Source organism: Lathyrus oleraceus, chromosome 5 (assembly GCF_024323335.1).
Source record: "Lathyrus oleraceus cultivar Zhongwan6 chromosome 5, CAAS_Psat_ZW6_1.0, whole genome shotgun sequence".
In the NCBI taxonomy this organism is placed as follows: Eukaryota; Viridiplantae; Streptophyta; class Magnoliopsida; order Fabales; family Fabaceae; genus Lathyrus; species Lathyrus oleraceus.
The window spans coordinates 486,047,738-486,058,211 of NC_066583.1; the positions used below are offsets into that span (position 1 = coordinate 486,047,738).

The window sequence follows — 10,474 nt, forward strand, 5'->3', positions numbered from 1 at the left end:
ATTGGGGTATGTCACCAAGCATTAAAAATTTATTAAAAAGATAGTACAAGAGACCAATTCTTATGAATAAATCACTTTCAGTATAACCATGATTCAAGAATTCTCAAATGAAAGTTTCCATTGTCTACCACTAAGGAAACTTTTATGAAAAAAGAAGTTTATAAAAGAATGAGAGAAAGAATGTTAGAATAAGGTTTCTATTCATAAATCTGGTGTAATTTGAAATGAGGAGAAACCTCATTTGTATAGGAGAGATTTAGCTATATAAGGAAATAATCCACAATACATCTTAATTAGTTAATCGATTAAACATATATGTTAATTGATTAACCAAGCTAAATTACGAAAGTTTGAAATTCTACATCACTTAATTGATTATCAACCCTCTTATCGATTTGGAGGAATTAACTTTTAATTAATTGATTAAAAAGACCTCTTAATCAATTATACAATGTACTTACCCTCCTAATTGATTAAACAAGTTTTTAATCAATTAAGAGCATGCTTGAATTGATTTTAAAAAGTTTTATTGAATGATAAGAGGTTTGAAAACATGTTTTGTGTGTCTTCAAATTTATGGTGACATGATGACTAACACCAATATCAAACACCCAATGTGTTGTAGGATAAATATATGCATAATGAGTTGTGGAAGGATTGTTAGATTTATGTATCTGTGGAAAATAAAGAGTTATGTATCCTACTGCAATTCTATTCTTAAGAAGACAAATGTTGGACCAGATGTATGAGACAACGTGTATAACTAGATTATGACAGATAACATATTTTGGAGATAGATGTCAAACACGATGCTTGTGACATTGTATACTAGAAAGTAAAAACCAGTTACACAACCAAGTTATGATAGATTAACTTATACAAGATGATGAACCAAAAAAGTAATAAATAACACAACAAAATTATTAACCCAGTTTAGTGGAACCACATCTAGGTCTGTGGGGCACTCTATCCAAGAAAGGAAATCCACTATATTGAATTAGTATAATTATTCTTATAGAAACATCAAACCCATGATGTTTAATGCCTCTTACTAATCCTAGTGACTTTCTATTTAGGTTTCCCCAAAAATATGAGAACTCCTCTCACTTTCTCTCAATCATTAATCCCAAGTGATCAACTTCAATAACAACAATATTGAATGTTGAATTTACAACTCGACTAAGACAAACTAACAACTAGGCCAAACGACTGAAGTAATACTGTGGTGTACAAGTAACACAACCACTTTGTTCTCAATCTTTTTGAATTATTGTCTTGGAATAAATCTTTGCCACTAATAAACCAAACTATATGCCTTAAGATGATAATTGAGGCGCTAGAGTGATGTACAATAATAACTCAAACAAAAGCTCACAAATATAAATCCTAACACAAAGAGTCTTCAAAAAATGCACACCTCAAACTCTAGGTTTGAGTCTCCTTATTATAGCAACGCTAACTCTCGGCTTTTCTCCTTGAATAAGAACAGTCCAGAAATATAAGATTTTGTTGTGATTTGTTTTTCCATAAAAATCTCCAAAAGATATGATTTTTTAGGATTCAACAAATAAATCAACATAAGTGAAATTTTTAACAAACAAATCCACATAAATTAATTTCTAAAACATTATCAACAAATATGATTGGATTCAATCTGAAATTTCGCACCTAACAACATCCACCATGGTCTGTTGACAAGGGTCAGATGTTGTACTGTACACATGTTGGAACATTGTGTTCCACATGTAGTACCAGAACATTCAAATTAAGTATCTTCATATAAATTTCTTTTTAGAGTAAATCTTGGATTTAATAAATGTGAACCAAAACTTCCTTCAAAATAAATCCAATTAAATATTCTTTGACTAAATCAAATCCAAATATTTTCCTAATTGATTTGGATTAACAAAACACACTTCTCCCAAAATCAAACTTCTACATCTTCTGAAGAAATTAATACCAAGACAAATATGAAGTAAATATGAGTATGATTAGAACCAAATCCTTACACCAATATGTTATCATACCCTAATTTTCAATCCTAAGATTCCACATATCATATGCATCCTTGCATACAAACAAGATCACATCTTTGTCCTCTCCCTCTCATCTTTGAGTTTGCCTTTTGCAAGGATCATCAAGAACCTCTTTGTTGGTGTTTTACCTTTGTGTTTATATGTTTATTTCTTATCTAACCACTAATCAAAATAGAAAAAATATGTCTTGTTTTTTTAAGTTTATTGTGCGAGGTAAGGCTTTCCATCAAGAACATCAAGTAGGGTTCCTCAGCTAGGGTTTGTTTGATTCCTTAAGTCAAAGTGTGCTCAACCATTTATTCTCAAGGGGATTATCTCTCAAAACATGATCTCTAAGGTTCTCAAGCGTCTTTCAATCTCATTTTGATCAGGAGCACCTCAAAGTTTTATGGCTTATTTCTCAAGAAAAGCCAAAGGTCCATGTGTTTATTTCCATGCCTTCTTCAATAAGTTACCTCAAACTTTGAGCAATCTAATCAAACTAAATTTTAGGACACCTTATTTTGAGTTCATATGATCATCAATGTACTTTGAAATACAAGGAAAGTCCAAGTACACAAGTTTATTCCAAGAGGTTTGACCAAAAAGTCAACATTTGAAGTCAAAATTCAAAGGATCACAACTCCTTCAATTCTCATCATTTTTGAATGCTCCTTTTTGCATATGACTCTTATCAACATCCTTTACAACTTCTATTTACATGACAAGATCCAATTATGATTATAGGATCATCAAAAGTTTGAAGACATTATAGGTCACTTGTGGACTTAGTGAAATTTGACCTATTTTAAAGTGACTTTTTCTCAACTTTCAAGGATCATAACTTCTTAAATTTCAACATTTGAGGCTGATTATTTTTTCATAATATCATTTTATGATACCTTCTACAATTTTTCTTCAAGGATCAAAGTCAAATTATGCTTGGAAGGCCAGGGAATTCTTTGAAACATTATAGGTAATTTTCATCCATTTGGGACTTAGAATTTTCTAATTTACATTACCAAATTTTTGTTCCAACTTCAACATGCCATAACTTTGTCTCAAGAATCCAAATGTAGTCTTTCTTGGCACATTGTGATCTTTGATATGATGTCCACAAATTGCAAGAAGAATGAGATCAAAAAGCCTCTTGAGTAAGATGCCCCATTGATTTAAACATGGTGACTTGGAACTTAAGAAATCACCATGATCCGAATTTTCAACTTCACTAATCTTAATTATAAGTCAAAATACCATATGTTTTGGATCTAAACATGTTTGATCAAGTCTCTAGAAGTTAATTGACTATTAAAACACATGGTTTGACTGAGTTTTGATGGTTTGTAAGTCAGACTTTTCTCACATTCTGATCAAATTTGTTTTAGACGAATTGAGCATCATTTCAAACGTATTTGGATCCCAGCACATTCTCTATAAATAGAGGAACGTATTGCATTCATTTCCAAGCTTTTGAGAGCCAAGAAACCCCTGCTGCACTCTGAAATTTTTTCCATAAAGTTAAGCTATCGTGTTTTGAATTCTAGCTTGTTTCAATTAAGTTTCTTGATTTCATTAGCACCTTCGGTGTTCTCTGAAGCTTTTGCAGCAATTCCCAAGCTTTGAGACCTTCTAAAGTGGCATGACCAGATCGAGTTTCATCAACTTTTGATCACCATTTGGGCAAGGTAGTTCTGAGCATCATTTAAACTCAAACAAGTTACCACAATGTAGTCCTTCACTCTATGATACTCTCTCCTAACTTATCTGGTGTTGATTAATCATGTTCACCATTTAATTTTATTTTTCGTGGCTTCCTTGCTTCTAAAGCTTCTCAATAATTCTCCATGCTCAATTTAGATAAATTAATTTTAAGTATGAGGTTGAATTTGTGATGAGGAGGCGATCACATTGGTGATAGTCTCTTGTTCTGAATTTACCAAACGATGAAACTTCGGTGTGAGATCATCAGGGAAGATGACCAAAGTTATCTCAGGTCACCGGAGTTTGCTTACACATTGGAAATTTGAAATGTTCTGATTGGTCCGTTTTGAATTACATCTCGTGTTTTATATTGCCTAATTTCCACCATGCACCCTAGCCTGGGGGTGGTTGGATCTGCACGTCAATTAATGAGGTTAGATCCAACACTCTGTGTTTTTTCTGGTTTTATTTCTTTTTCTTTTTTCATTTTAAATTATATTTTTCTTTGAAAATTCATAGTAAATTCATTTTACATTCGAAAAATTTAAAAATACTTTATAAAATTCTCTTTTATTTTTCTTCATCTGATTTTTATTTTTTCACATTTTATTTTCTTAATTTTCTATTTTTCTTGAATTTTCTCTTTCTCCTTTGTTTTAATTGGTTTAAAAGACTTTTTATGCATTTTAAAATTCTTAAAAATTTATTTTATTTTTCTTATTTTATTTCCAACCTTCCATAATTTTCTTAGCCATTTATTTGGTGTTTTGAAGGGCTTTATGGATTTTCTCTTTTATTTCCCTTTTAAAATTCATTTTAAAAATATTTTTAATGCATTTTATTTTTCCTTCTTTCATTTTATCCTTGTTTGACCATTGTTGACTTCCGTTGGCCTTGGATCATGATTTTTTTGATCATAGGTCTCATCAAACTCAATGGATCTTGGGTGTTGATGGGGTGAAAACCGTAATCCACCAAAATTGATGATTGATTTTGATGATGACTTGATCAATCCTTTGACCCAATTTGAGTTTGGTTTCTTTTCTTCGTCTTCATCTCCATTTCTTCTTTCTTTTTGATCAATTGGATGGTTTGTGTCCATCTTGTTCATGATGTTTGGATTGGTGTTTGATGAACTTTCAACATTTCAAATCTACCTCCTAATTGATCATGGATCATTTAAGGTACTTTAGATTGATGCATAAGTTTGTCCTAAGTATCATGAAGTATGAATTGAAGTAATGGACCATCCTCCTAGCCTTTGTGCTTGATCCATCCTCTTTTCTTTTTCATGTGGCATGACTTTAGGAGAATGATTTACATATCGTTTCTCTAGCATGTATTAACAAAAATATTATTATTGATCGACCTCAGATAGTTATGACTTCTACATAATTCCAATTACGATTGCTTAACATAACAATAAATTTGTCCCGAAACTAAGTCATTTTTATAAGTAAGATTGTAAGTCTCCTACTCCTCATGGTATTGTATGAAAAATATTATTTCCTTTTCACCTATGAGAGCTAGTGACATACTTGTTGATCTTATCTAAGTTGGAGCCCTTCTCATAGGTGATGTACCATATTTTTACACTTGTGGGTAAATAGTTGAGTGTTCTCCTAAACATGATGAATTGCCTTTCTATTCCTGATCAGTAAATCAACTTACTAACACATTGGTGCATTGACTTTTCTTTAATGTCATTTATCTTATGCTATTTATTTCTTGCTATTTACTTTATGCTTTTATTTTAGCATCTCATATCATATTGTTTTTGCTTATGTTATTTTTTATTTGTCCAAATTTGACTTCTTTTTCTTCTGAAGACATTAATAAAGAAAAAAATACAAAAAAAAATTGGTTCTCTTAATTCATGGCCTTGAGGTTGTTATCCTTAGCATTGTTTTGGAGTTTCTTTTGAAGACTTGGCTTGGTTATCCTGGTTTCATCTGATACATGGAATATTCTTTGCTTATTTAGCTTGCTTTAGCCTTAGTCCAAAGAAGAGAATTCCTGCTTGACTTATGTCATAAAGTTGGTTATCTCTTGGTTAGACCTTTCCTCCCTAGCTTTTACTTTATGTCCTAGGGTAGTCTTTTCATCTCCTCCACTTCTTTTCAAAAACCTTCTTTTGTTTCAAACTTGAACCATTTTTTTCAATAAACCTTGACTTTTGTCAAGTGATTTTTAAAAATCTTTTGTTAATAAATGCTAATACATTTTAAGCATATTCAAACCAATTTCAAAAGACTAAAAAATACATAACTCATTCAAACTATTTCCGTGCCCTTTGTGCACTTTTTTCATTTAAAACTTTTTCTCAAGGTTTAGACATGAGTCGTTTACATAGTTGAGATATAATTCTCCTATCCCCATAGTATTGATGATAATTGTTTTTCACCTAAGAGAGCTAATAGCATACTTGTTGATCTTTATCCAAGTTGGAGCCCTTCTCCGTGGTGATAAAGTTCGCATGCTTGTAGGTGACTAGTTGAGTATTCTCCTTAAAATGAAAAAATTTTATTTTCATTAAAAATGAACCAAAATAAACATCTTTGTTATTTTTACCATGAACTACAAGGTTTGGATATTCCATTGCACTTTGTTTGTACGTAGGCATGAGACTCAGAAAGTCTTGGCAAACACAAAAATCATAAAAACATTTCTCTTCTCATATCCCCAATCATTTTCAAAAAACACCATTTTAAAGCCAAATTGCATAGATTTTCAAAGAGATTCCTATAGAGTACTATAAATGTTTAGGGTGGTAATACCTTCCCTTTGCATAACCAACCCTCGGACCCTTATCTCTTTTTATTAGTTTTGTTTTAAATATTATTTGGGTATTGTTCGTTCTTTTTCCCTTTCCTTTGGAAATAATAAAAACATGGTGGCGACTCTTGCTTTACGAGTAAAGTTAACCAATAGTTTAAAATCAAAATGTTACCGCTACAAATGTCACATAACATATGTTAAACATCTTGCTCAACAAGTTGCTTACAACCAAAACTTTATGTCAAGCATTTTAGCATACACTTGAGCTAAACAAATCTTCTTAGCAACAAATACAATCCCACTCAGATTTCTCCATGAAATATAGCTAGCAGACTGAGACCAGATACTGGAACATCTTGTTCCACATGTTTCCTCTACATAAAATACATCTTGTACATATTTTGTTGTACCTAGTTGTCACACCCCAATTTTGTCTGGGCTTGTCTGGAGCTCTCATTGATGTTTAGAACCAAAAGCAGGATACATAGGCTTAAAACATGAGGGATCTTACTGGGGAAGGAAATTCAAGTTTATATTGTCATTTCCCTAACTTAGGTTCATTAAGGTAGCAAAACTCCAATTTGGGGGGTCCTTGCTTGATTAAGGCCCCGCAAACCCCAATTGGGTATATCATTCATTATGAGACCTTCTAACCTTAATTTCATCTTGATTTTTCATCCTTCATGATGTTTGGCTTCATCTACTTGATCAAGAGTGCACTCAACGTTCATGGGCCCATAAATTATTGGTCATAGTCTACGTTCTAGGTTCCTTCATTTACATTTACTTTCATTCATCTGCGGCATTTTAGTTAATCATTTCCTCATGCTTAGGTCCGTTTCGTGAATTTTTTTCTTAAGTTCTTCATTTGGTCGACATATTGAAAACCCATCATCGGACAACAAGTTTGATCCATAAATATTTATTTAGGTCTTAAGACATTGGCGTATCTTAGTCTTCGCTAAGGCTTTTGTTTCACGCTTGTTAATGTCCATTCAATCCATAACCATTGTTTCCTGTCAAGTGTCCATTCAAGTCGCGAGTTTTTACCATCATTCATATCTCACCTTAATCCATTTCAATTTGCTTCAATTACTTAACACGATGGTTCATGGTGTGGCGAATTTGTCAAAATTCAATACAAAACCAATAAGTTTCATTCAAATAAAGAAACATCACTTGTTACAATCCATAAAATTCCTACAAGATTTGGTAATATTAACCAAAGTAAACCCAACCTTTCATTCCAAGTCCCCATCCTAACTCTAAACACATCTTCAAATTCATATTCAGTTGGATCATTAGTGTATGGATGCTTCAATTCCCAATTTGGATACCATGACTATTTAGCCATCATGCCATGGACATTAGCGAAGAGAACAAATGAATCGTGACGTGAGTGATGACCATGCCGCAGAATACACCACCAACATAAGCTGCCTAATGAGCGATACCTGCAAATACATCCATGAAATCACGAGGATCATGATACATAAATGCAAATGCAAGGGAACTAAGTCCTGTTACACCAAAGCCAAATGGAAACCACAAGTTTCTGTGACAAAGTCCAAACCATGATCAGGACCTGCTACAAACTGCCAGTACAAACATAATACACATATACCAAAGTAGTGCAAATGCATACATGATTTATTTTTTTACCGCTCTTAAGGTTATCACCAACAGTTATGAATATAAAACCAACAACAAAAGCAGCATTTATCAAGCCTTAACCTGCTGTAGACCAAATCCGAAAATCTGGAACATACATGATTGAACTCTACTACTTGGGCATGTACAACCATTTCCAATCATTTTTGAAAATGTAAGGCACAAGCCATGTTGAACCATTAGCAGAACATCAATTAGCGCAAGCTGCAAAACATGTCGAAACCTATAAAATTTGGGCTAAGTGGTACCTAAAGCCTTTGGTCAAAAACGAATCCAACAGCCCATACCTTTATTGTCTATTTTCCAAGAATTATTACATAAACCAACCCAAACTTAGGGTCCTAAACAACTAACTTAACTAGTCATGTTCTAAAATAAGTAAATGAATTCATTGAGCCGTTATCATAAATGGCATGTGCAAATAGGAGAAAACGGGCATATCATCATGAATCGATGGCCCTATGCTTATTGATCGGCTTGGCTCCACTCCAAGTGTCTGCAGAAGTTATCAACCATGCCACAGGTTCTTCCAAAAGATTCTGCATAAGGTGCTTGTCACACCAGTCTCATCACCAATATGCAAATGGCCAACATTCTGCAGACTCAAACATTGCACAATGAACCACACCAACTTCAACATCCGCAGAGCATTCTCCACGTCAAACTACAACGACTTTGACGCTTCAGGTCACATGTCGTCACAAAAACGAGCCACACATCCGAGATCCTACAGAAATGAATAAATATGATTGACAAGTAACCAATGCAATTGGAAAATATGGTCAACTAATATTCAGAGCAAAATAGATGTTAATCATGTTTTTATATGTTCACACCCCCAAGCAGCAAGGATCAATGCAACAATTCAAGTTAAAACGTTAAATCCTCATATCAGTAAAAACTAGAATAGCCTTGACTAAAGGTTAAATTTTACGTAAAGGTAAAAATTAGACTCCTACCACAATGAATACTTGTTTTTACAGCAGTAGAAAGTCTGTGAAGAGGTTTTAATAAATAGCCACGCACCTTTTGGGGAAGACACCATAAAAACAATCCCGTCTTACCACTTCCTGTTGGGACCACACTAAATCTGTGAAAGATTTGTTCATAGCGATTTGATGCTGGGATCTATTTGCCAGCTCACGAAAGATAAGGACGTATAAACCTCATACGGGAACTCTATAAAAGGGACCTCAAGTAATATGGGAAGGAGAGGAGACAAAACCCTGTTGTTACTTTGCACAAATATTGACCGAAAATCAAAATCAAAAACCATCACCAAAGCTCGATTAATTTCCGTTTCAACTCTGATTTTCATACTGGAAATCAGAACTTGAAGAGCTCAACCCCTGTTATCACCACCACAATAAGCTACGTAATAAGCGAGGAGAAAGAAAGGTACCGAAGGAGGAAAACGAGAAGAAATCAACCTACATTGAGGTCGGGTCACATCCCCGGTACGCTCGTCGAAAACTCTACTTTCCAGCGAGCTTTATATTGCTTCCTTCTGCATTAATCCACATATTTGTTTTGTATAAATGTTGTGCATGCCTTTTACCATACTGTTGAGATTTGTTTTGGTTATTTGTGAATCTTTGGGTTTCGTTTGCGTACGTTTGAATCGGTGGCGTAGGGATAGTTTTTTGTTATTGTTTTAATTTGTTGGTTTAAGGTGAGTGTTGGATGTACTTAAGAGTGTAGAAGTTCCATTTAGGGATTCAAAGAGAGGATTGAGAAAAGGGTTTAAGGTGTTCACGGTTGGGAGAAAGAAGAACGAAGGAGGGAGATAAAGAAATTGTTTTGGCTGTTGTGTTATTTGGTCTATTTATGTACTAGCATTTTATCGTTTCAGCATCATTTAATGCTTATAATTAAAATTGATTGTTGTAATACTCCAAAATTTACCCTTCATTTTTCCTGAAAGCATGGGATTATGTTTCACACTGCATTAACATCATACTAGGTCATACTCATTGCATACTACATTAGTGACTTAGGAATCAGGTTTTGATTGATCACTCCTTAACAGAAGGAGCCCACACAAAGCAAGATTGAGAATTGGGCTTCATTCTCTAAGTATACAAGCCTCAAGGGTCTCTAGGGGGTCCATGTATCTTATTGTGGTCCTCAGTTCATCAGTGAAGGATTCAGAGCTATCAGAGTATTCATCTGGATTTAATCAGGAAATTAGGGTTTCATGGCTACTTGCAACAGGCAATGTTTGGTTGGAAGTAGAGGGGATCATCTATGTCATGGTTAGAGAGGCACCTTGGCCTAGGAAGATTCACAATTATGTCAGAAAGATCCAT

General features: G+C 33.7%; 1 long non-coding RNA gene across 3 annotated transcripts; it reads right to left on the bottom strand.

Annotated features, from left to right (window-relative positions):
* Nucleotides 1-7,606: 7,606 nt before the first annotated feature.
* LOC127085611 (uncharacterized) lies at nucleotides 7,607-10,015 on the bottom strand. Of its 3 annotated transcripts, none has more exons than XR_007789200.1 (3): nucleotides 9,600-10,015; nucleotides 9,192-9,514; nucleotides 7,607-8,892 (listed from the first exon to the last, which is right to left on the bottom strand). It is a non-coding gene; the product is annotated as an uncharacterized LOC127085611 (long non-coding RNA). The 3 variants fall into 3 exon arrangements; XR_007789201.1 differs by having other exon boundaries at nucleotides 9,125-9,514; XR_007789199.1 differs by having other exon boundaries at nucleotides 7,607-9,514.
* Nucleotides 10,016-10,474: the final 459 nt, after the last annotated feature.